The sequence below is a fragment of the Xenopus laevis genome, chromosome 6S, assembly GCF_017654675.1.
Source record: "Xenopus laevis strain J_2021 chromosome 6S, Xenopus_laevis_v10.1, whole genome shotgun sequence".
Taxonomy (NCBI): domain Eukaryota; kingdom Metazoa; phylum Chordata; class Amphibia; order Anura; family Pipidae; genus Xenopus; species Xenopus laevis.
The window spans coordinates 7,055,834-7,069,839 of NC_054382.1; the positions used below are offsets into that span (position 1 = coordinate 7,055,834).

The window sequence follows — 14,006 nt, forward strand, 5'->3', positions numbered from 1 at the left end:
CTGCCATGTACAGTAAATTGCCATGAAACTATTATTGCATTGCATATAATTCCCTCTCCTTATAGGATTGTAATCCACTTTTTACCTCCCAGAGTCTTCACGTAGGCTAAAACCGCGTTCCCTCGTCAGATTGTATAACTAAAATATTTCCTTTTTCTCTGTAATAATAAAACAGTCGCTTGTACTTGATCCCAACTAAGATATAATTAATCCTTATTGAAGGCAAAATCAGCCTATTGGGTTTATTTAATGTTTACATGATTTTCTAGTAGACTTAAGGTAGGAAGATCCAAATTACAGAAAGATCCATTATCCGGAACCCCATGTCCAGAGCATTCTGGATAACAGGTCCAATACCTGTACTAGTTCCTTAAATAATACATACACAGAGCCCCTTCCATTTCCTCCTAAAAACCAATACAGGTATAGGATCGGTTATGCTCTGAATTATGGAAAGGGCGTCTCCCATAGACTTTTAAATCAAATAATACACATTTTAAAAATGATTTCCTTTTTCTCTGTAATAATAAAACAGTAGCTTGTACGTGAACCCAACTAAGATATAATTAATCCTTATTGGAAGCAGAACCAGCCTATTGGGTTTATTTAATGTTTACAGGTTTTTCATGTAGAGTTATGGTATGAAGATCCATTACCCAGAAAACCCCAGGTCCCAAGCATTCCAGATAACAGATCCCATAACTGTACAGTCAAACAGCCACAGTGCTGTAAGATATTATATAAAAAGCCCTTTCTAAAGCCAGGCCTATACATTCAGTCTATATCAGTACCATGGACAGAGAGGAGAGACACGTGGGGCTTATTGTTTCCAACTGCTCAGCTCAAGGGGACTCGGGATTATGTCCCTTTTATTTCTGAGAACGTGACATCAAGGCCTTGGGATGCTCAAATGTTTTTTGGATGAATGCTAAGGGGTCAACTTTTATTATGGTCTGTCTCAGTGTATTTAACAGTAAACCAAGTACATGTCCATCACAGGAGATGGGATATAGTCTACTGCCAAGTCTATTAAATATTAATATTAATAACAAAAATACAGATCTACGTGAAATCAGAATATTATGTTACATTATGGGCCCCCTGTATTCTAATCTTCTTCTTCTTCATTATTCCAGCCAGTGAGTCAGTATTTCCAACCTTGGGTTCCAATATGTAAATGGAGTAGCTGCTAAATCCCCTACAGCCTTGGCAGTTGGGAAAGTAACAATTAAATATGTCAACACGTTACCTCTATCCGGGATGGGTAATCTCTGACCTCGGCTCATTGCCGCACGCATGACGTCAGTCGGATCTCCAGTGTCACAGACTAGTGAGGGTCGGACCCCTCCACAAGTTGATAACCTTAATAGAGCTTGGAAGAACAGATACATGTATGATGTGCTCAGTAGTAGTGTAACAGTTCCTTCAGTGTTGGGGTGCACCATAGGAATTGTAAATTAAATAGATACAGAAGACCCCACTGATAATTAGAAGACCTCTCCTTAAAGGATAAGTCAACCTTAAAAATAAGTGAATGTAAAATTGATGAGGGGGCTATTCTAATCACTTTTGCAATGTACATTCATTATTTATTTATTTTAATTCCAAGATATTAAAGGATACATGTACTGTTAATATGAATGAATTTTGTTACAACAGCGCCACCTGCTGGTCAGTTTCCCACCAGTCTGACCACCAAGTAGTCAAGGAAGAAGTTGTCAGGAGAGAGAAAGAGGCTGCTCTGATGTTCCTCTGCTTAGGAAAGATTTGAGAAAGGTTTCTAATTTTTTTCCTAAGCAGAAGAACATCAGAGCAACCTCTTTCTTTCTATAATTCAGTTGGATTGAAGATAAAAGTTCATCAATAACAACCCCTGCAAACAAAGCCCATTACCACTATATACACATACCTATACAGACCTATCTATATACAGGGCTGCTCCTGCCATGAGGCAAGGTGATAACCTTGCAGGCGGCAACGAGCAGCCAGTTGGGGCGGCAAATAGAATTTCCGAATTTCCTTTGCCACCCCCCTTTGACCCACTCCGACGCCGGAAGAGGGGAATGGCATAGAGCCCTGTCTATACACACACATATACTGCATTAACTACATATACAGGTATGGGACCTGTTATCCAGAATACTTGGGTTCTGAGGTTTTCCGAATAATAGAGATCTGGATCTTCATGTTATTAGTCTACTAAAAATCATTTAAACCTTAAATAAACCCATTAGGGTTGTTTTGCTTCCAATAAGGATTAATTATATCTTAGCTGGGATCAAGTAGAAGCTACTGTTTTATTATTACAAAGAAAAAAAGGAAATGATTTTCAAAATTTTGAATTATTTACTGATGATGGAGTGTATGAGAGACGTCCTTCCCATATTTCGGAACTTTCTGGATAACGGGTTTCAGGATAACAGATCCCACACCTGTACCTGAATGTAAAAGGCATGTAACGTACCACATGCTGTTATAAAGTGTATATTGTTGTGTGTTCAATATATTTTGCAGGTCTTTTAGTATTTTGCCATTTTGTCGATCACAAATCATTGTGATCTGGTTAATGAACACTTCAAATAAATGGGCTCCTGACCTCCAAGAGAAATCCCGAGTCATTTGCTTTTTGTATTTCGCAAGATAGCCATGCCAAGCCTCAAACACAAGACTCATATATAGTCTCTCAAGCAGAAAGTATTTATGTTCATTGGCGTCTCGTGAATGCACCATATGGGACAAATCCACCCATGAGACCATGCAACCAACTGATTTGCTCAAGTCTTTAGATTGTTTTATTGCCATGTAAAATAAGTGGTAAATAATATACAGGAATAGTGATGGGCGAATTTGCGGCGGTTCGCTTCGCCGGAAAATTAGCGAGAAATTCGCGAAACGGTGAAAAATTTGCTAAACAGCGCCGGCGTCTCGTTTTTGACGCCGGCGCCCGTTTTTGACGCCGGCACCCGTTTTTTGAAGCCGGCGGGTGTTTTTTAAACGCAGGCGTTTTTCTGACGAATTCCGCCTGGCGAATAAATTCGCCCATCCCTATACAGGAATATCAATTTTTATTGCCAAACAATTAAAGAGATAATGCTCATGGGACTGTTGCGACCCATGATGCCGTGCAGTTGGTGTCCCAGCTTGATGCTCTTTATTGTTGGTGCATAATCAGGTGCACATGTACTGGAATAGAAAAAAGGGATATTCCATGGGGAGTTTTGGGTGTGCACAGCAATTCTCACACCACTGCACAAATAAGCTATACCTGTACACACTTGTGTAAGTAATATGTAGATCTATGTATATATGAATATATCTTTCCTAATATACAGTATAGTGCCTACCATTGATAACTCAAGTATTTACCAATGACAGCTGTACCATTAACTCAAAGTTCCTGCCTACTTCTAATTAATCCTTAGTTAGGTACGAGACATCCTGAGTTTTTTTGACCCAAACTCTACGTAGTTACTATCTGGAGAGGGTCTTTTACATGTCAAAGAGGAACTGATTGTACCATTATTATTGGTAAAAAGAACAACTAAATAAATTGGCTGGTTTTCCTGTTGTCAGCCAATCAAAACCATTCCCTATTTTGGTCAATGGCATAGAAACAGTATAACAATGGAGCTGGTTTTTGGCTTATTAGGAGGGAAGCAGAGGAAGAGAGGAAGAGAAGGATTAGAAGAAGAAGACAGAGAGAGAGAAGGAAGGAAATATAACTTGTAGGCACATTTTGAAAAACCTCTGTATAACTTGATGTCTCTTGGCTGGATAATCGGAATAAATCGTTTCATCTCTGAGAACCTTGGTTACATACTTTTACGTGGCTGTGGTAAATTGCGGACTCTACGTTTCATACACTATACGGTTACTCGGATATTACTTTTAGCACACAACAACTTGCAAGGGGCTTTATTGAAGAGAAGGGCTTTAAATATAAAAGTGTGTTTTTGGCTAAACCCCATTTATTATGCAGTTTTCCCTTTGCACTTAAGTATAATTTCTCATGTGTCAACACCATTCCATTAGATGCGTCTAGGGATGGCTCCTATAATACCATCCTGCTAAAAAAGTCCATAACTGGGATTCACTACACTTGGTGGGGAACAGATACTTCACTGGAGGACAATTCCTTTTAGGGTTAGTGAGGACATATATGAATTATCAGTAATAACGAGGGGCACTTTATTCTCCTCCACTGCACCGATTTTAGAGGGTATGAGAAATTGCCATCACTGGACCCATCACTCTTGTTTCAACACTGATCCATTTTCTTGGACCTTCTCAAGTCCAAGTCTGTCTTCTAGCCAACCAGTTGCCACCAAGGTGAACAAAGGTGAGTAGTCATCACTGTTATTAGACAACATCACTGGATTTCTTGGTGTTGTGCTCTGTTTTACTTGACTTCTAGACTCAACATGGTCCCTTGCCTTTGCTTATTCCATGTCCTTATTTTGTTTTCAGACTAGAATATTTGTCTGCTTCCTGACTTAAGGTGGCCATACATGGAGAGATCCGCTCGTTTGGCGATGTCGGCCAGATCTCGATCGGGGAAGCCCGTCAGGGGCACCCATACACGGGCCAATAAGCTGCCAACTCGGTCTGTCGGCAGCTTTTATCGGCCCGTGTATGGCCACCTTTAGTCCTGTGCAATGTATCTAGCACAATACCTGCTCACCTCCTCCTAGTTCTCTTAGTCTGGGAATGTGACCCTCTCTGAAGTCTAAGACTTGCAGTTACATGTTAGGGTGGTCCTGACCTGGACAAATCACACCGGTCAGGTTCCTAATAATTATATTGTCCTTTACACCAATACACCCAGAATTACTCCAAACTGAATTTAGTCTGATGTCACCCAGGAATGCCTGGGATGTCCTGTTCGGATAAGTGTGTAAATTCCCTACATTCTAACTTATTTGGTCAGTTCCCCATATCCTGTGTCATTGGTTGTTTTTCCAAATCTTCCTTGAGCTTCCATGTCAAGAGTAGAACTCATTAGTCTCCCTTGTTCATCTGGGCACTTTATTTTCAGCAGCAGAACAATCACATGAACATCTGGTTGTATATGAGTCATCCGATTTCCTTTCACTAAGCCTCGTAGCAAATCCTGGCTCTGTCCCTAACACTTCATACTACCAAAACTGGATTTTTAACCACCCATACCTCATGTCTTTACTGGACCTTTCCAGCTTTTTCCCTTGTCTGAATGCCGCCAACCCACCTGCTAGAACTTTACCCCATTACAAGACACTCAGCACCACATCTAATTGCTAAAACCCACAAACTAATTTTCTTTTTTCAGATTACTCTCATATACTTGTTTCCCTTCCTAACTTAAACTACAGATAAAGAACTATCAGGCTAAGTCTAACTGACCCACAAACAGCACTAACAGTTGTATAAAATCACTTCTCTATTGAAATGATTACAAAGGATTTCTAAATAACCTTGAGTCTCAAATTGCCAAAATAGAACTATTTTAAGAATTCAACGCCCATCAAAAAGCTGACTAGCATGTCTAAATTTAAGCTGGCAAAGGTTACTAGCAACATATGTGACATTACACTTCTTCTTAGTTGCAGCTTGAATGTATCACAAGCACCACGGATAAAGTTCCAATCACCATTGGTAATAATTTGTTAAATTGCAATCTCAAAATCTAAGACAGCAGATCAGGGATGATGATGGCTAATAAGATTCTTTGCTTTTGGCCCGGGGTTGAAGGGGTAATTACTGCTCTTCCTCTGGGACCACAATAAGCAAAAAGTGTAAAAATAATTAGTTTTTTTCTTGTACTGGATAAGTAAAAGACTCAAAGCATAAAACAACAACTTAGGTTGAGGGACTGGTTGGAACAGTAGGATAAGCTGACCCTGAAACTGCTGGCTACCAGACTATGGTAAGATTCAATGGACTGGCCAGGCCAAGCACCAGACCCACCATCTCACCTTATAGGGTTGACCAAATGGAGCTCTTACCTTAAGAGCTCCATTTGGGTCAACAAACTCCTCCATTTCTATGGAGACTTGGTGGTCTTTAGTTATTTTACTTGTTATCAAAATTACCTCTCTAAATATCATTCTGGCTTACTCTACAAATCCCATTTGGTTAACTGGCTAAATCAATTCATATTCAATTCATATTTTGGTTGAGCAGCAGGACAAACACACAAACATCTGGCTGAGTATGATTCATCCGGCTTCCTTCCATTCAGCCTCTACTAAATCCTGACACTTCATGCAACTAAAATTAGATTTTCAACCACCCATATCTAAACTCTGTAACTTTTATTCTTGGCCGCCTCCAACTTTTTCCTTGTTGGAATGCCACTAAGCCATCTGCTACAGGTTCAGCCCATTGCTAATTTATTGAGCCAGCTCGTTGGCTTCTCTTCTCAAATGAAGTTCCTATAATCACCTAATTTTTTTGCTGAAGTTAAAGAGCACATACTATTTTACCAAGCCCATTTTAAAGGAGAACTATCCTCAAAACAAGAAAAACAAGTTGAATTGTGTCATGTTTTGACTAAAATAAGTTTCATCCCACCATCCTCCAAGCATCTGAGATCATCTTATCTAGAATATTTTAAAGGTGTGCAAAAGGCTCCAAACATCGATAACATGAGCATAATTCACATAGTATTCTAGTAGCCCTTTGGTCTCATGACCTGCCCATATAGTGAGTAGTGTTTGAGTATATTCCTATGCACATGATAAACTAATCTGTAACTTTCACCCACACTGCTAATTGTATTTTAACAACTCTACCATAATTCTAACCCTTTCTTCACAAGAGAAATCCTTATTAGAAGCCCTGGAGCACCTTTTTATGGTACCCATGGGTAAGCATGAAGTATGAAGTTGGTCTGGATTATGTCTATTGTTTATGGGGAAGACCAACCAGGCAGGATTACATGATCATTCACTTGATCTGGCTCCTAAAGAGATGTGTATAGTAATTAACTTTAAATCACCCTACAAGGCAGAATGTGATTGGTAATGTTTTGTAACTAAGGGATTTTGAATGATTAATATCTTGTGAGATCTCCTAGAATTCAAGATCCGGCTGAAACCACAAACAGATCTGTAGAAGATCCGGCAACATACGGCTGAAACCACAAACAGATCTGTAGAAGGTCATTGGCCAAATTGGCATTGCAGAGATCTTCACTTTAGTCTTTAGTCCACCAAGTAGTACCTACAGGTTGATTTTACACAGTGTATTCTTTCCCTATGCAATATCTAAATATTTCCAAGACAGGCACAAAATTCACTTTGGCCAATCACATCTTAAATTCTGACCTCAAGTTAAGCTCCAATTAAACTTACATTATGTTGGATAGGAGGCTAGTGCAGGAACTCTTTCTGTCTCTTTACTTGGCTTTGGTTTATCCTTCTTCCTCATATAACATATGAGCAGTGCCTCCCTCCAGTGTGCACGGCCCTTGTCCACTAGTCCCCTGCAACACATATGTACCAGGTTAAAGAATTAAAAAGGAGTTGGGCTGAAGTGAGAGGAACTTGAAAGTAAATGGGGATAGTACTTCAACCTTGGACATTCTGCCTTTGTTTTTGGTTTCTTCCTTTTGTTTTTTAATTGATTTATTTACTAGGTTGGAATTCATCTCTTGGTTGTCTCCTTGAAGCTCAGCTTAGTGTCTGTGTTGCATTCCTGTTCTGGTCCTGCCTGATTTGGTTCTTTCTTGTTTCTGCCTGCCCTGACCTTAGCCTGATTACTTATGTTGAGCTTGTGCTGCCTGCCCCTGACACAGACCTGTTTGGTTCTGAATTTGCTTCTCCCTTGGATTCATCGCTTTCAGCTAAAGTCTCTCTACTAGCTTCTTCATCTACTTCTCACTTCTCTAGCTCCTTAATAAACCTTTGGTTGAGTCTAAGGAGGCTCTTGTGGGTCTGTCTCTACCATGGATCCCTTGGGTAAGTCTGATACAAATTCAAACCTACTGGTCACTTTTGGAGACACACAGCTCCTCACCACAGCAAAGGGTACCTTACCAGCCTAGGGCTTCACTGCTCCATAAACATTTTGCCTTGCTAATGCCTACATTAACTCAGATCCCAGCTTGATATGGATTGGTTGCCAGTGACAGGGACTGCAGGGGAATTGTTGAACAGAGAAAATGACAGAAGGTCAGTAACCATTAGCTGTTATAGAGATTTTTTTTTCTTTCAAATACTACAAAGTCAAATCATTTTGAATCCTGACATTTTACTCAGGAAAAAAAATAATACTAATAACATAGATTTACGCCCCATGTCCTGAAGGCAGCGAGGCACTTTCAGGAACAGATGCGTAGGGGAAGCTTGACCTTCAATCCAAAGAGGAAATTATCTGTCAGTTTTGTTTTGATTTTAATCATTGCTTGTGCCGCACACGGAGAAGAGAGGCGCTCTCCTGATGGGCCGCCCAAGCTAACGGAATGGGAAAAATACTGTGAGAGACAAAACACTTAGGTGGTTCTGCATCCAGCTGAGTCTATCAACACCGGGCAGCTTGTCATCTTTTCCACCATCATGTATTTCCCCAAAGCATTAGCTGTTTTTTTGGTCTTTAAATATAAAAATGTCAATTTTATGTAAAGCCAAGTAGCACAATTTCATGGAAATAACACTTGCTTTTCTCTCCATTTTTCCCCCCCCGATGACCATCGAAATGTTCTCGTTGAAGGGATATTGTTGCAGGGATTAAATGTTTTTCTTTATATCTGAAAGCAATGAATAATAATAACATGTAACATGGTGTCATTCTGGGACATTGAGGTTCTCATGACTCATAAAATTAGTTACAGTCCCTTTTTGGGGGACATTTACAAATGTACCCACTAGTGGGACTCAATGGAGAGGGCATATTGCCACAATTCATGGAGGTCCAGGTATAGGATCCATTGTTGGAAATCTGTTATCCAGAAATCTTTGAATTAGAGAAGGTGGTCTCCCATAGACTTCATTATAATCAAATGATTACAATTTTTACAAATAATTTCCTTTTTCTCTGTAATAATAAAACAGTACCTTGTACTTGATCCAAAATAAGATATAATTCATTCTTACTAATAGCAAAATAACCTTGTATTGTTAAATTAATATTGTATTAATATTAATAAAGTAGACTTAAGGTGTGGTTATCCAAATTGTGGAAAGATCCCTTATCCAGAAAACATCAGGTCCCAAGCATTTTGGATAATAGGTCCCATACCTGTACTTGAATCAATAAGAACTCCTTCACTTTCACATGTAGGGTTGAACTCAGTGGGCCCCCTGACCCCCACCTGCAATCGTGGGTGTATGAGCGAGGGGGGTGCGCCATTGGATAATTTGGAGGACCTCACAACTGTGTTGGGGGGCTCTGGGAGGTGTGGGGGCAGAGTTGGACTGGCCCACAGGGATACCAGGAAAACTCCTGGTGGCCCCAAGTCTCAGTGGTCCCTCATGCTGCTAAACATTTGGCCTATTTCATGGCCATTCCCTATTTCTATGAGACTAAATAGATGTAATAATAGATTATAGTATGTAAAGAAAAGAGACTAGGAGAATAGAGGTTGAGTGAGGAGAATAAGAGTAATAGTACTGAGAGTCTAACCCTGGTCTAAGGTTTTTGTGTAGACCAGGGGTGTCCAAACTGCGGCCCGAGGGCCAAATGCGGCCCAGGATGCATATGAATGCGGCCCAGTTTGGTTCCCGAGGAAACGTCATGTCGCAAAGGATATAGGAGGAGGGGGGACTCTGCCCATTGTCCAGTTAGTAATAATAATAAGTCTATTTAATATCCAGGTGTCCCATATTACAGTGTATAGCTCCATCTGGTTATCCAACTGGCATTGTATTTCTTTTCTGTGTATTTCCTTTACTTTTACAAATCAAACGTGTTTGTGTATATCATGTGTGGCCCCAGACAAATTTTTCTTTTTCCAATGTGGCCCTGCGAGCCAAAAGTTTGGACACCCCTGGTGTAGACCGTTGGTGTCCCGGTCCAAAACTGTGTGGTGGCCCTTGAGGTAGCAGTCTCAGTGGGCCCAGGACCCCCAGTCCGACACTGTTCACATAGCTCAAAATAAGACATATTCCAAAGTGAGCCTCAGTGTATAAAGAGCAAATTTCAGATGCAATCTCCATGTTAATGTTTCCCCACAGTGCAGTCTTTGTTCTTATAATTCCAGTTCATTCCATAATTGTCAGTGCTGCAGGATCCTGTGGGAACTTCTACTGGTTCTGGGGTATTATACATGGAATTGGCGCTACATTTATTCATTCATGGGTTCTGGGGTATTATACATGGAATTGGCACTACATATATCCATTCATGGGTTCTGGGGTATTATATATGGAATTGGCGCTACATTTATCCATTCAAGGGTTCTGGGGTATTATACATGGAATTGGCACTACATATATCCTTTCGTGGGTTCTGGGGTATTATACATGGAATTGGCACTACATTTATTCATTCATGGGTTCTGGGGTATTATACATGGAACTGGCGCTACATTTATTCATTCGTGGGTTCTGGGGTATTATACATGGAATTGGCACTACATATATCCATTTGCGGGTTCTGGGGAATTATATATAGAATTGGCACTACATTTATCCATTCGTGGGTTCTGGAGTATTATACATGGAACTGGTGCTACATTTATCCTTTCATTGCTTCTGGGGTAGTATACATGGAATTGGCACTACATTTATGCATTTATGGGTTCTGGGGTATTATACATGGAATTGGCGCTACATTTAACCATTCGTGGGTTCTGGAGTATTATACATGGAATTGGCACTACATTTATCCATTTGTGGGTTCTGGGGTATTATACATGGAATTGACGCTACATTTATCCATTTGTGGGTTCTGGGGTATTATACACGGAATTGGCACTACATTTATTCATTCGTGGGTTCTGGGGTATTATACATAGAATTTTCACTACATTTATCCATTCGTGGGTTCTGGAGTATTATACATGGAATTGGCACTACATTTATACTTCTATTGGTTTTGGGGTATTATACATGGAATTGGCGCTACATTTATCCTTTCATGGGTTCTGGCGTATTATATATGAAAATGGAGCTATATTTATCCATTCATGGGTTCTGAGGTATTATACATGGAATTGGCGCTACATTTATCCATTAGTGAGTTCTGGGGTATTATACATAGATTTGGCACTATATTTATACTTCTATTGGTTCTGGGGTATTATACACGGAACTGGCGCTACATTTATCCTTTCATGGGTTCTGGGGTATTATACATGGAATTGGCGCTACATTTATCCATTAGGCGGTTCTAGGGTATTATACATGGAACTGGCTCTAAAAATACATTTTGTTATTATTATTTATCCTTCTGTGAGTTCTGGGGTATAACACATGGAATTGGCCCTAGCATACCATGATAGAATCTAAGTGAAAAATGTCTTTAATTAGTCTTAATAAACATAACAACAACACTCTGGTCATGTTTAAAATACATTGTGAAATGTGAACCCAAAATGTGAGAGAAAATAATGCATCACATTAGAACCTGTGTGAAAAAGGGAGGGTTGAATGAAGTCACACATATCCCTTAAAATAGCTGCCGCTTTGGAAGACCATAACATACCTTATATTGTAGAAAATCATAAACAATTCAATGGGACATAACAGGATTGATGGGTTCGGGTAAGATTGTGTCTTAAGAGCACAGTTGGCAAGAGCTGCCCTGAGGGAAATGAATATTAGATTTGATCAAGACAATTATGATGATAGATCAACTTGATGGATTGCTCAATGGAAGGTTATAGCAACAGACTTTGGTACTTGTTGATTAATCCTCTGAATTTATTGTAGGACTGGGTCAAAGGATACAAGGTGATCTCCTGGTGGGCCTACATACTCTGTTCACAAGATGACCTACCTACCTTAGAAAAGAGGATAACAGGTGAGAAAATGGAAGGCCAAGGAGGAGAGAAAGATGATAGAGGAAAACAGAAGAAGGAAAGAGAAGAGAAATTAGAAGAGTGGGGAAAGCAAAAATGTTGACTGTATAATTGGTGTGAACTACTCATTGTTTCGTATGGCAGTGCTGGTTATGAAGAAGAGCAGAGAGAATATTAGCTATGAGTTCACAGACTTACAGTGGACAATCCGGCCAATCTCTATGGTCATAGTAACGTTGACAAGTTCATCTGGTGAATTATACAGCAGGACTGCAACAGGAACAATTCCTATAGACATGGTCTATGGTCTTCTTGCACCCTTCTTGCACTGAGGGGGCACTGCAACAGAGCTCAGAGACCAATTGCAATTCTACAAACATGCTAAAAAAGAACATTATATTCACTAGGCAGTTGGCTAAGACTTCATCAGTGAGGACCCACCAGTGCAGCCATCTGGCTGATGGTCAGGAAGCAGAATAAATCTTTTTTTCCTGTGCCCAGAAATACGTTTTGCTGCATTAAAAAGAGCCACTGCACCATCATTTTTTATTTTCCCTGTTGAGTTGCTGAATCAAGTTATGTAGAGCTAAGTACAGGTATGGATCCGTTATCCGGAAACCCGCTATCTAGAATTAGAGAAATACAGTCTCTTATAGACTCCATTTTATCCAAATAATCCAAATTTTAAAAAATGATTTCCTTTTTCTCTGTAATAATAAAACAGTACCTTGTACTTAATCCCAACTAAAATATAATTAATCCTTATTGGAAGCAAAACCAGCCTATTGGGTTTATTTAATGTTTTCATGATTTTATAGTAGATTTTAAGAATGAAGATCCAAATTATGTAATGATCCATTATCCGGAAAACCCCAGGTTTGGGGCATTCTGGATAACAGATCCCATACCAGTAAATATTTTATTTCACCTTTTATGACCCCACATTAACTGAAGGATCGGCTGACTGGGTTGCCACTACTTGTCTGAGCAGCAAAATGCCAACAGAACATAGGGGTCACATTTAGTACAACCCATGACACCAGTGCCCGGGAAGGACCTGTCAAGGAGCACCTTCAGATTCTACAACAGGGATCCCCAACCTTTTGAACCCGTGAGCAACATTCAGAAGTAAAATGAGTTGGGGAGCAACGCTAGCATGAAAAATGTTCTTGGGCTGCCAAATAGGGGCTGTAATTGGTCATTTGGTAGCCCCTATGTGGATTGTTAACCTACATTGAGGCTCTGTTTGGCAGTACATCTGGTTTTTATACAACCAAAACTTGCCTCCAAGCCTGGAATTCAAAAATAAGCACCTGCTTTGAGGTCAACGAGAGCAACATCCAAGGGGTTGGAGAGCAACATGGTCATCATTGGTCTACAACTTAACACCCAGGAACTGGGAACAACAGGGGGAAATGTAAGCCAAGCAAATGGATTTAGTGTCCCAGAGACTTAAAGTACTTGGTTGTAGGGCTGTATTCTGGGTCGGACTGGGGGACGCATGGCCCACCGGGAATGTTGTCTTCCCAAAGCTGCAACCGCCAAAGGGCCAAAGAGGGAGTTTGGAAGCAGCAAGGAAAGGGAGCGAGTCTAGTTCTACAGCACCACCAGAGCCAGAGCCCACCGGGTTTATCCCAGCGTTCCCCCAGCCCAGTCTGACCCTGGCTGTATTTGTATATAGGCACGTTCAACTTCAAATTGCTCGATTTTTTTTTGTGAACACGTTCGAATTGCTCGATTTTAGTAAAAACGTTCGAATTGTTCGATTTTTCCGTGAAAGCGTTCTAATTGCTTGAATTCTTTGTGAAACTGTTCGAATTGCTCAATTTTTTGTGAAAATGTACGACTTGAACGATTTTCCTGTGAAAACGTTAAAATTTTGCGATTGTACGATTTTTTTTCGTTTCCCAAATTTTTCGGCGAAACGGGATAAAAAGAACTAGCCCCCAGTGTTCAGTTTATGATGCACCATTAGCTAATTTACAGGAATCAAGTCGTTTTCGGTATTTCTTCTTTTAAACCCAAATAAACTACAAGCGAACGTAGCCGTTGATCAAATAACTCAATA

At 40.1% G+C, this 14,006-nt stretch overlaps 1 long non-coding RNA gene across 1 annotated transcript; it reads left to right on the forward strand.

The window, feature by feature from the left end:
• Positions 1–8,004: 8,004 nt before the first annotated feature.
• Positions 8,005–12,480, forward strand: LOC121395224. Its single transcript, XR_005962345.1, has 2 exons — positions 8,005–8,150; positions 11,850–12,480. It is a non-coding gene; the product is annotated as an uncharacterized LOC121395224 (long non-coding RNA).
• Positions 12,481–14,006: the final 1,526 nt, after the last annotated feature.